At 35.1% G+C, this 12,901-nt stretch overlaps 1 pseudogene; it reads left to right on the forward strand.

The window, feature by feature from the left end:
- The window catches only part of LOC140954777 (uncharacterized), a 165,184-nt pseudogene extending 152,538 nt beyond the window's left edge, over window positions 1–12,646 (forward strand).
- The last annotated feature ends 255 nt before the right edge of the window (window positions 12,647–12,901 follow it).

Below are 12,901 nucleotides of genomic sequence, written 5' to 3' on the forward strand. Positions count from 1 at the left end.
CACACTGTTAAAGCGTTTCCACGCTTCGTCGTCAGAAGGATGCACCATCACACCATCAACTGCATCATGTGTTTAGTGCCATGTCATGTGCTCAGTAGTCCTTGGTGATATGAATAACCTTTGTAGTCTAGGTATGATCGGGAAGTATCTAACTTTTTTATATGCCACTAGTCTTTCTCCTGCCAATTCTGGGTTTGTAACAGGAATGCCCGTATGTCATGCATTCGGTCATCTCAGCATTTTCAAGGTAGTATAACATGTAAAAGTTAGGGCACATGTCAATTTTCTGGTATCCTAAACCGAGGGGTTTCATCATGAACTTCACATCATAGAAGTTCTCTTTCAACCTGTTCCTTTCAGGTAAAATGCTTCTCGCCCATTCAATAATTTTTTCATACATGGCCTCACTCAACCCGTGATTTGACTTGATGATGAACACCTGTGCCACGGCCGATAATTTATTGTGGTTTGTGCAACCATCCCATAATGGTTCAACAAATCAAAAAACCTAGCTGCATCTGCATTAGGTTCTTCTTCTACGATTGGACATTGACTAACATTACCTTGATTCATTCTCATTGCATCCATAACCATATTTCTGTAAGGATTAGTGTTGTCATTTTCCGCTTCATGCACGTTGCTAGCACTAAAAGTTGACCCAACCACCGTTTCTCCCATTCTCATTTTACTAACAAATACTTCTCCATATGCATACCAACACTGGTAATTCTCCATAAACCCTTTGTGTAGAAGATGCATCATTATAACATCTGGATGTAGATACTTTTTATTTTGACACTTCCTGCATGGACACCAAATACCACATCCAGTAAAATTTATGGGAAAAGATGTTGCGAAATTAATAAAACCCTGAACCCCGTTACAATAATCTATCCTCCGCAATCCTTAGGGTGAATCTCGATACATCCATGAACGATCATCCATGACTTATATCGAACCTCTATAAAATTATGATGACATCATGTATTAATTAACTTAGTTAGGTAAATAAACTTGCAAAAATATTAGTTTACCTCGAGATTATCCAACAAACCAATCACAACTTCTCATAAATATTAAATATTCATTATTATTTATCAATGTCCATACAAATTAATATATATAAATTTATGGAAATTACCACTCCGCAATACCATTGATAAAACTTAGAACGAACTCATTAAGCAAGCTATTAATTATTTCAAAACAGCACATGTAATTCAGTAATTCCATAAAGTTTTAACAATTTACAAACAAATACAATCTTACAAAATCTAAAACAAACCATAACAGGTATAAAATTATACATTCATATACTACAAGTTTGTTTGAGAAATAACAATAAAACATGTACATCTACTAACAAAATACATATACTAAAAAAACAATAAAATTGACATTTAAATGTTAAAATTTAAAAAGATAGAATTACTTTAAAAAATTGATAAAATCCGTCGGCAAATCAGAACACGGATGTTATGACTACAAAACTTCAAGAAATATAACTTGTTGTGCTGAGATGTGGGAGATTTTTGTTTGGGGGCTGGTTGTTTGCAGATGGGGAGAGTTGGGATTAGGAAGAAGAAGGAGAAATAGAGGAGGAGAGGGTCGGCAGGCAGGGAATTATATTAACTTTTTTTTATGGTTTCACCGACGAATTATTCCGTTGGTGAGTTCATCAGCTATTCTGATGAAAAAATTGACATGTCATCATACGGATCTGCCATTTCAAATCCGTCGGTATTTTTAACGGTGAATTGGTCACGTCACTATACGGGCCTGCCGTTTTGAATCCGTCAGTGATTCTGTCGAAAAAAATCACCCCACGAAAACCTCCACGTCAACAACCCGTCTTTTTTTTTTATTCTGAACTTTCCGTCCGTAATTCAGTCGGTAACTACCGACGAAAACTTTCTGTCGATAGTTACCGACTCAATTATAGATGGAAAAGGATATTTCGTTGGTAAATCCGTTGCTATTAACGAATTTCTGGTAGTGGCATCTTATTGCTGCCAATGCTCATAAAGAGGGTTAGAGATTGTAGAGGAGGTTTCATCCATGGAAACTTCTTTGGGTGGGATGGAAATGGTTCCATCAAGGTATCCAAAGAAACCTTGTCCCAGGAATAAAAAAAGGAATTAATTGAGCTTTCCAAACATTATAATTGTCTTTTGAGAGTTTTGTAACATTTATGTCTGGAGGAGAAACAAGTGGGGGATTGCCATTAGTAGCGGTATCTGAGGTGTTTAGTGAAGAGGAAGTCATTTGTGTGACGTGAGTCAATGGCTCTGATACCATTAAAGATAAAAGAATAAAGAGAGAAAGATGTGTAGAAGAAGAATTACAGAAATATATTTCCTTTTTGTATATCAATACTGTTACATTTTGTTCTTTTATATATTACAATCCCTGATTCAAAAATCCTATCATTAAGAATGCAATTAATGATAAGATATACACTTAATTCTTAGAATATCTATTGCAGATATGATTACCATTATCTTCAGTTTCAGTAATTTCTTATGCAGATATGATCAGAGATCACGATTATCTTCAGTATCAATATTATCTTCAGTAGATTTGATAATATCTCCAACACAAACCTATATTATTGTTTATACGTCAAAAAAAAAAAAAAAAGCATAGGTAACAATATGCTAGAAGTGCAAAATTATTCAAGTCCATGATAGAAAAGAAAATCTACAGATTCTGTATAATGTTTTCATATACTACAATCAGTTCTTGCCAAGAATATTGGAGGACATTGAAGCTGTTTCATTGGGAGCAAACAGAACTTGCTTGTCTATTGAAAACTCAAAAAAGACACGATAGAAGCTTAGAAAGCTAATACTAAAGTACACAGATTTGCTGCAACAACCTCTAATGCTTATTCCTGGCCGACAAGCACAACAAAAAGGACTAAGAATTCATTCTCTGCAATTTCCAAAGGCCTGGAAGGATAACAAGAACACTGTTTAAGATCTGACACAGTTCTGTGAAAAAGACAGGTCAATATGGTTAGATGATTGGGAAAAAAAAAGTAACTGATACTTTGCAGGACTTGCACTTCAGAAACACTTAGGGATTAAGTTTTCTTGATAATAAAGATGTCACAAGTATCACCAGACAATGCATCGCTTCCCATTCTTCTCACCTATCACATGATAAACAGTGGAATGTTTTGTGTTGGACAGTGGAAAAGATATCCAAAGCTGCTATGGATTGTAATGATCTCTGGAATGACACAGGAAAAGGTGTAGCGAAAAAAATAGGGCTTTATTTGAACTTCTAAAATTATTTGAAACTAGTGGGTTGCACAAGCACAAGTTTGAAAATATAAAGATATCCAACAGCTCCAACTGATTGTTCGTTTAACCATCATATGATGCGCAACATTTGTTGTTGACGCCAAGTAGACTATCTAGCGAAGCTTCGTGTGTTTGTATTTCCAGTGAATTACAATGAATTCCTGATGACTGTATGGATACTATGTGGAAATCAGCCAATGAGTTTTACTTTAGAAGTGTGGCATTTATGCAGTGTATGCAAAGGATATGCATGAAACCTCATGGCGATATTACTTATGATCAGGCTAGTAGGGCAGTCTCTTTTCTTGACCATATCAGTGTTAGACAACAATCACAACGTGCTATGGTTCTTCTAAGAAATTGAAGTGCTTGCTGGGATGTACATATGCTTTTGAAAACCCATACTTCAAGTGCACTGACATTGATGACAGAACTAGCAGTGATCACTCTACTGTACAAAAGCAGCATGCCTTCTTTCAGTGCATGTGAAAACAAGAGAAACTTTTTGATGGTCTAATTACTTTGTTGGCTGAGGAATCATTGATGTTGAGAATAGTGGCAAGCACCCATTTGAAGTCTTGTCAAAGTGTCAAACCTTTTGCAATTTATGTTCTTCAATCCATTGAGAAATCTATCCCATCTACGCGGAAATCCGAGTCATTGGATAACTATCTTCTTGGTCAACTAGGAGGCCTGCGAAGTCTTCTACAGGAATCATTGGATAAATCTCTGCTTGGCCGTGTTGTTGTTTAATATGCTGGACCCTAGCGTCCTTACATTATTTCAGAACATATGGAACAATTGGTGTATAAAACCTTCCAAGTCATTAAGGAGTTTGCGGAGCATTTCTTTGATTTCTGTAAATAAGACTGGAATAGAAACTTCTTCATAGAGACGCGCTTGGTCGTTTTGATGACGCGTTTTATGGCTGATGCGAATCATCATGTCCGTAAAGTTCACAAGAAATTTCCAATAACTAAAAACTCAAATGTGTGATGCTTCCGAAAGACCACTTTAAGAATGGATCAATTGCATGTCCATGTACAGGAAGCCTTGTACAACCATACTTGCCCTCGATTGCCAAGAACTTCTTAGAAGAATAACTTTTGAAAGCCATCATTTGGAAAAAAAAATTGAGGACACACCTTGGTCAAGTGCCCAAGAATAGTGATGCTCTTAAATTTAAAAGGAGGTTATAAATTGCTAAAATCGATGATTCAGTAAAAGTAATAATAGTTGAAAATAGTTTTTTAAGCTACACAAACCATTTAGAAATGACTCTTTGAGATCCACAGCTATTGAGAAACGACTATTTAAATTCACAACTATTGGAAAAAAAAATTGACTCTTCAAGTTTTCATAACTGTTAAGAAATAGTTCTTTGAGTGACAATATGACAATAGCTTAATAAATTTCACAGCCATTGACTAACGGCTATTCAAGCTCCATGACCATTAAGAAACGATTCAAGCACTAGATCTCGTGAAAAAAAAAAAATCATTAAGAAATGACTCTTTAAACTCCACGACCGTTTAGAAATAATTCACACACCAGGTCTCATGAAGAAAACAGCAACTGTCAACCCAACACTGTGGAAAATTCAAATCACAAAAGCAAGTGACGCGGAACCTCTACCCGAGACAGTCAACCTACATCGAAGTTCCAAAGAATGTTCATCAGCCGTAGATATTTACCTTGCTAGCCCACCTTATTCAATTTGGTATTCTTAAGTTTTGTGTGATAAAGTAGGAGATATTGGCAGCGAGTCACCTCTGTTTTGTTTTACGGGGTTGGAAGCTGATTTATTTGTAAAACAAAGAAGTCTCCTATGCTGGCAGAATATTTTTGGATGAGATAGAGCTGCTAGCAGGGTCAGCCTAGTGGACAAAGATGATCTCTGGACATATCTTTTTTCTAATTTGGCCACATCTTATAGAACCAAAGCCTTACAGTTATTCTCATTATGGTCTCATTTATGTCCAAACACAATACATTGTAAAGATCCTTATTGTTTCCTCGTCAACTTGATCTTCCTACTAATGCTTTCAAAATTAAGTTTTAACCATTCCTCTAATGTTATGGAGAGGCAATAATCCACTGTCAACAACTTAAGCATCAAGTTGATGCAATTTTGCACTTACCCCCATTTTTATCATCCTATAATATATACCATTTACATTAATCTCTTTCAAATTCATAAGTGTACTGAAACACAACCAGAGCTATGATACTAACTATAATATCAAGTGATTTTATATACAATTGAGACAATAATACCACATAATGTACATGAAAAATAGGGCCAATTTTTTTATTATTATTATTATTATTTGTCCATCATTCTATTTTTTGATACTTAGATTTCATGCTCAATTCTGGATGAAATACTGGATTAATATATTCCCATATAATCTATTTATATAGATTTATCTCCAAGCACTTCAAACATTTTTCATACAATTTTTCCTTTTTAAAACCATATCATTTATGCATTTCATATACCCTTTTAAACAATTATTCATGCATTAAATAGAATTAGTGATATTTTTATATTTTATGGAATTTCTGGAGAGTCTTCCCTGTACAATTATAGATCCTACCAAAAAAAAAAATTTTATTACTTTCCAACACAAATAATCACATCGCGATTTAATTAAATTACATATAGTAACCTCAGGCATACCCCATTTATTAAGTCATTAGTCTATAATTAATTTTCTCATCACATTTTTAGAATTTCCTTGACAAGACATAGATTCATATTCATCTATTTACATTAAAGATATAATATTACAAAAAAGATATATTATAAACAAGACATTGAAAGAAAATACAAAAGAGAAAAGTTAAAAGTGATTAAAAAATAATTATATATATATATATATATATATATATATATATAAAACAACTAAACTAAAAGCAATACTACATCAGCTTTATCCACCATATATAATAATACAACGATAGTTTGTTTAATACGCAATCTCCATAATAAATATACAAGGGACAATATACTTAGTTAATAGTGCTTAAGCATAATCTATTTCAGTCAAATACTTGAATTCAAGCTTAAATACAAAATTTCACCCTTTTATCCTCATGCTCTAATCTCATTTTATCTTCCACAACTATCATACATCAATAATTAGTATTGATAGTTATGTTCAGACTTCCAACTAGAGTACTATATAATCTCATTGGTCTTAGCCCAAAGGTTGACCTTATCACTTTCATTTGTCTCCGTTCAAAACGATAGAACTTATCATTTTCATTAGTCTCCATTCAAAAGGAAAAACTGTCATTTTCATTAATCTCCGTCCAAAACAATAAAACTTATCATTTTCATTAGTCTCTGTTCGATACTACAGACTTTACATGCATCCATATCCTACGTCTAAATGTCCAACAATGATGCCATTAAATCTTTTATCATATTTTTCTAATTTTAATCATTATCCTTTCTTCCCATTTTTGTCCCATAACAATTTCCATCACATATTTCATTTCCTTTTTTCTCTCTATTTATTTATTGCATAACAAATACATTTAAAATTAAATATAAATTCTACAAAAAAAAAAAAAAGGAGATAAGGTGCCAAACACCTGCTTGTTCCTCCAACTAATCGAGCTACTCCAATTACAGACAATCCCGCTCCAAGGTGCTGACCTGAATTTTCCATAGAACTTTCATATTTTAATCATTAAGTATAATGAGGTAATTTTTTTTGTTTAATTTGTCTAACAATACATCTCATTATTGGTTATTTAGTTTACCAAATTTATAGTAAAATTTCCTTATATTATTGATTCTATTGAATACATGCACTAGCCTTCGGCCACTACCAATTCAATTGTTTCTCCATTCGATTCTTTCACATCGCTTCTCATAATTCATTTTATATTCTTTTCATTTTTCATCTACTTAAAACATGTGTGATGGATACACACACACACATCTAACAAAAGAGATGCAATAACCAAATACTAAAAATATAATCATATCATTTAGTACATTTCAAGGTGAAGTTATTAACACAATTTTAAGTATTCATAGTACATATAAATAAGTACCTAACAAAATTATAAATAATGAAACGACACAATCAGTATTGGTCCCCTTCGTGACATAGACCTGTAACATATATAGTATTATAAGAGTTTTTAGTCGTCAAGAAAACTTAAGCTCATGATTTTTTTATAAGAGAAAAGAATCATTATGTCTACTAGCACTTGTAACAATCTTGCTCAAAACATTCAAGTTAAGTTCAATAATACCTCAAGTCATATGACAAGTGCTCATTATTGCAACTAAAATAACCTTACAAATTTAACATCTAGCTATAAAATACATGTATGTGGTTTTTCATAAGGAAGGAGAACAATATGCTTATTGAGAATTTTTTTAGCATCGATTATATCATATACATATTGAATTACGCAATAGCTGTTATGGTGTCTAAGTTCATATTTGTTACTTTCGACAATGACTTTATGACGAATTACGTACTACATTCAAATCTAAGGTTGTCGACTATACGTCACCACGTAGCAACTAATTTTTTTAATTTTTTATTCTCCAATCAGTAATTAATATTTTATTTCTTTAATTATAGATTTCCTTGGGTACAATCCTTTAAGTAACCAAACGGTATTATATCTTAAGTTGTCAATCAACCCCCCTTGTCATATACATTTTTAAGCATCGGTTAACGGTCTTACACAATGGTTTTCATTATACAATCAATGATAGTTTCAATGGTTTCCATTATTTGGAAACAACAACAAAGGCAACCACATGAATTTTATTTTTATTAGAGACAACTAGGAAGTAAATTTTGTTGTTTATGATTTAATTTAAAGGATTTGTCAACTTAAATAGAAGTAAAGGTAAATGAGAGGCTACATCATCATTTTATAATTAACTAAATTGTACTTTGCTTCCTTGGTCATCATTCTTTTGGGCAACTAAACATCAAAAGTTATCATATTCATAGATATTGGCAATTAATCATCAACTATCAATTTATATCTTGTCCTTAGTCATTGATATTGTGGTTATTAAATATTGTTCCTTTCTTATCATTGATATTGTGGTCATCATTCTTTTGGGCAACTAAACATCAAAAGTTATCATATTCATAGATAATGGCAATTAATCATCAACTATCAATTTATATCTTGTCCTTAGTCATTGATATTGTGGTTATTAAGTATCGTTCCTTTCTTATCCTTAGTCATCGACATTGTGGCCACTAAGTATCATTCTTATTTCATCCTTAGTCGCCAATACTATAGCCACTAATTATAATCTGGTCATCCCTTCATAGATGCCAATAATTCTAGCAAACCCATTTGATTTCCAACAAATTCAGCTATTAATTTCTTCCTACCAAGTCTATTTTTAATATTTTACTCTACATCTTCATACAACCTTATACCGCATTGTTTCATTTGAGTTATGTTCAACAAACAACTGATGATATATGTTATAGTCTAGGAATCCTTGTACATATAGAATTCTTCCATGCATAACTATTCATTCCTAACTTTGATCAATTCTATATATGGTTCTTTACACATTAATTTCAATTGTGAATAATACATCATACTCTTTATTTCATCGTATTTGTCGCACCCGACATCGCGGCGGCCCTAAAAAATAATTCTTCTCTTGAATTAATTATGGAAAAAGAACAGATTCTGGCATCCGGTTCTTTTAGGAAAAAATGTCTTGTTTGAGGAGTCGCCACCTAGTATTATGGTCACTAGGAACCCTAACTGGTCAACAGAGATTCTATGACTCGGGATTGGTTACGTAAAAGGGAAGATATTATCACCCCTTAAACGTTCTGCCTAAGGCAGACTGCATTGTTGGTTTTGTCTTAAATTGCTAAATGTTTATTAGTTTATGCTGTGATCATTTGTTTATAATATTCCTGACTCTGGCGCCAGTGAATATTCAAGCTCGGATAATTCCAACTCTGGCGTTTGGTAAAAATTCGTAGCTACGACAAAAATTAGATCAATATTTTTAATTCCCTACTCTAGCGCCGATAATTAAATTAAAACAAAAATTATTTTTAAGCATGCACATATTTTATTTTTTTCTAGCTAAATAAAATAAAAATACAACGAATAAAAATAATATAAATTTAGACCGATATTTTTATTCCTGACTCTGGCGTCAGTGAATAAACCAGTAAATTTACATTATTTCTATTCATGCATACACATTTTTTAATTTTTTCTATTTTTAATTTTTTTCTGTTTTTTTCTATTTTTTTATTTTTATTTTTTGGGCTGGGCCACAGCACGCATGAACTAGTTTCATGCGTGCATGGCACTGTGTGAAAGTAATTAATTACCTTCACACAGTGCTAAACTTAAGAAATGAAAACGAAGAGACAGGGAAGCTTACTTGCTGCAGGTTACTTCGCCGGAGTGTTAGCGCCTTGGTCGCAGATCAGTGGTGGCGTCCGTTGATAGGAAACCAGAAACCCTCCTTCTACCTCTGATTTCCTGCCCTCTGCTTCTTCTTTGTTCGTTTGTGAGGTTCTCCCCGTGCTCTGTTTTTTTAAACTCCCCCTGCTCTCTCTTGGTCTGCTTCGGCTTTCGTTGTTTTAGGCCGGTACTGGTGAGGAAAAGGTTTGATTCCGGTGTGGGATTCTGAAAAAGGCTTAAAATTCGGCTGGTATGTGTATGTCTCTCTCTTCTGGTTTTTGTTCGTCCTCTCTCTCTCTCTACTGGTTTCGGTCCTCTGTTTTTTTTTCGTCCGTGTTTGTTCACCTTTCGTTTTCTTTGTGTTCGTCTGTTCGGAGGGAGAAGGGGTGGCGCACCCGAGGATGAGGTTGGCGATCCTGCGTTGGCCGGCCAATGGCTCTCCGCTTCTGTCAAGTTTTCTTCAGTTTTTTCCTAGTTTTTTCTTCTTTTTTTTTTTGTCTCCCTCTTTTCTGGGTTTATTTCCCTGTTTTCATTCCCTGCCGTGCATGGCTTTTTCTTCTCTCCACTCTGCCCCCCCCCCGGTTCTGTGTTTCTGCCCCCCAGCTTTTTCTTTGTTCTGTGATTTTTCCATGGTGACCTTTCATTCTCTGGCTTTTATAGCCAGAGACAAATCCGTTTCTTCCAAACATTGATTGCAGGTGTAATGGCAGAGGCGGGCGTCCGTTTCAGAAGATGAACAGCGTATCCACAGACGGCACCGTTTTGAAGTTTAATGATTATTTGCGTTTTGGCCCTTGAATTTTTTAAAAGGTTTGTGATTAAGCCCCTAGTTCAAACTGTAATTGGCCCCCTGCATTTGCGCGCCATTTTCAATTGAATCCTTGGATTTTAATTTTGCAATTTGGACCCTAAATGTTAATATTTTCTTCAATTAAGTCCCTGATTTCATTAATTCAATTCAATCCAAGTCCAATTAAGTCTCAAAAACTTATCAATTCCCCAATTAAACCCTAAATTGGATTTAAGTAAATCAATTCCAAGCTTAATTAAGTCTCAAAACTTATTAATTCTCCAATTAAATCCTTGATTGGATGAATTAAATCAATTCCAAGCTTAATTAAGTCTCCAAACTTATCAATTCTCCAATTAAACCCTTAATTGGATTAAATAAATTAATTCCAAGCTTAATTAATTTCAAAGTTTAATTAAACCCCAAAACTTCCATTCATATTGCCCTTAACCCAAAATTTAATTCATTCTTCATTTATTTCATTTTACTTTTTTTTCATCATCATTATTATTTTTTCATCAAATTTTTTATCCTTTTCAATAAATAAAATAATAATAATAATAAAAATAAAATGGTCAAAAATTGGGTTATGACAGTTGCCCCCTTTTATAATATTTACTATGCAAAGATATTGGAAAATTTCATTTTCTTTTATCTTTGTGTAGTAAATTTATAAAGAAAAGTAGATAGAGAAAGAACCATTTTTTTCTTTTTCTTTTTTTTTTCCTTGAAAACTTAAAAAACAGTAGATTGACACACGACCTTTAGAGAGAGATGTAGAAAACAAGAAACAAGTCATTTGGAAGACGACCCACTTTTTTTTGTATTTTGTTTTTTTTTTTGCTTTTTGTTTTTTGTTTTTTGTTTTTTTTTTTTTTGTTTTTTTTTTTTAGAAGTGGTCTCATTATGATGGGTGACCTACCCAAGTAAAAAAAGAAAATGAGGGCTCGAAGGCGCACTCAAAAGAATGTGAGGGCTCAAAGGCACTCGAAAAGGAAAACGAGTGCTCAAAGGCAACTCAAAGAGGAAAGGGAGGGCTGAAAGGCGCTCCCAGAAGAAAGGGAGGGCTGAAAGGTGCTCCCAGAAGAAAGCGAGTGCTCAAAGGCACTCAAAGAGAAAAACGAGTGCTCAAAGGCACTTCGAGAAGAAAATGAGTGCTCAAAGGTGCTCCAAGAAGAAAATGAGTGCTCAAAGGCACTTGAAGGGGAAAACGAGTGCTCAAAGGCACTCGAGGAGGAAGGTGAGTGCTCAAAGGCACTTGAAAAGGAAAGCGGGTGCTCAAAGGCACTCAAAGAGGAAGCGAGTGCTCAGAGGCACTAGTGCTCAAAGGCACTTGAAGGGTAAAGCGAGTGCTCAGAGGCACTAGTGCTCAAAGGCACTTGAAGGGGAAAACGAGTGCTCAGAGGCACTAGTGCTCAAAGGCACTTAAAGGGGAAGTGAGTGCTCAGAGGCACTAGTGCTCAAAGGCACTTAAAGGGGAAGCGAGTGCTCAGAGGCACTTGAAGGGAAAGGGAGTGCTCAGAGGCACTGGTGCTCAGAGGCACTTGAAGGGAAAGGGAGTGCTCAAAGGCACTTGAAGGGAAAAGCGAGTGCTCAGAGGCACTGGTGCTCAGAGGCACTTGAAGGGAAAAACGAGTGCTCAGAGGCACTGGTGCTCAGAGGCACTTAAAGGGGAACCGTGTGCTCAGAGGCATTGGTGCTCAAAGGCACTTGAAGGGAAAATCGAGTGCTCAGAGGCATTGGTGCTCAAAGGCACTTGAAAGGGAAAACGAGTGCTCAGAGGCACTGGTGCTCAGAGGCACTTGAAGGGAAAAGCGAGTGCTCAGAGGCACTGGAAGAGGAAAGCGAAGGCTCGGAGGCCTTCGAGGAGGAAGGCAAGTGCTCAAAGGCACTCGAGGAGAAGCGAAAAGCGCTCAAAGGCGCTCTAAGAGGAGGGCGAGGGCTCAGAGACGCTCGAAGAGGAAAGCTAGTGCTCAAAGGCACTCAAAGAGGAAAGCGAGGGCTCAGAGGCGCTCGAGAAGGAAGACGAGTGCTCAAAGGCACTCGAAAGGAAGGCAAGTGCTCAAAGGCACTCGAGGAGGATGGTGAGCACGAAGATTTTTTCTAGGTGACCTAATTCTCATGGGCGGCCTGCCCGGGATGAAAAATTCTCAAAAGTGAAAAATTTTCAACAACAATTTCAATCTTTGGCCATCTCAAGTTGGCCTTCCACTCGATGGATTCCGCTGGAATTTTCTCTAATGAGATTTGCAAAACTCATTGTCCAATGTCTCAAAGTTTAGATGATATGCATGCATCTTTACCTGATTTGAAATATAGGCCCCCATTTCTTCTTAGTCTTCTCGTTGCTTGACTGATGAGG

The sequence above is a fragment of the Populus alba genome, chromosome 17 (assembly GCF_005239225.2).
Source record: "Populus alba chromosome 17, ASM523922v2, whole genome shotgun sequence".
NCBI classification, from domain to species: Eukaryota; Viridiplantae; Streptophyta; class Magnoliopsida; order Malpighiales; family Salicaceae; genus Populus; species Populus alba.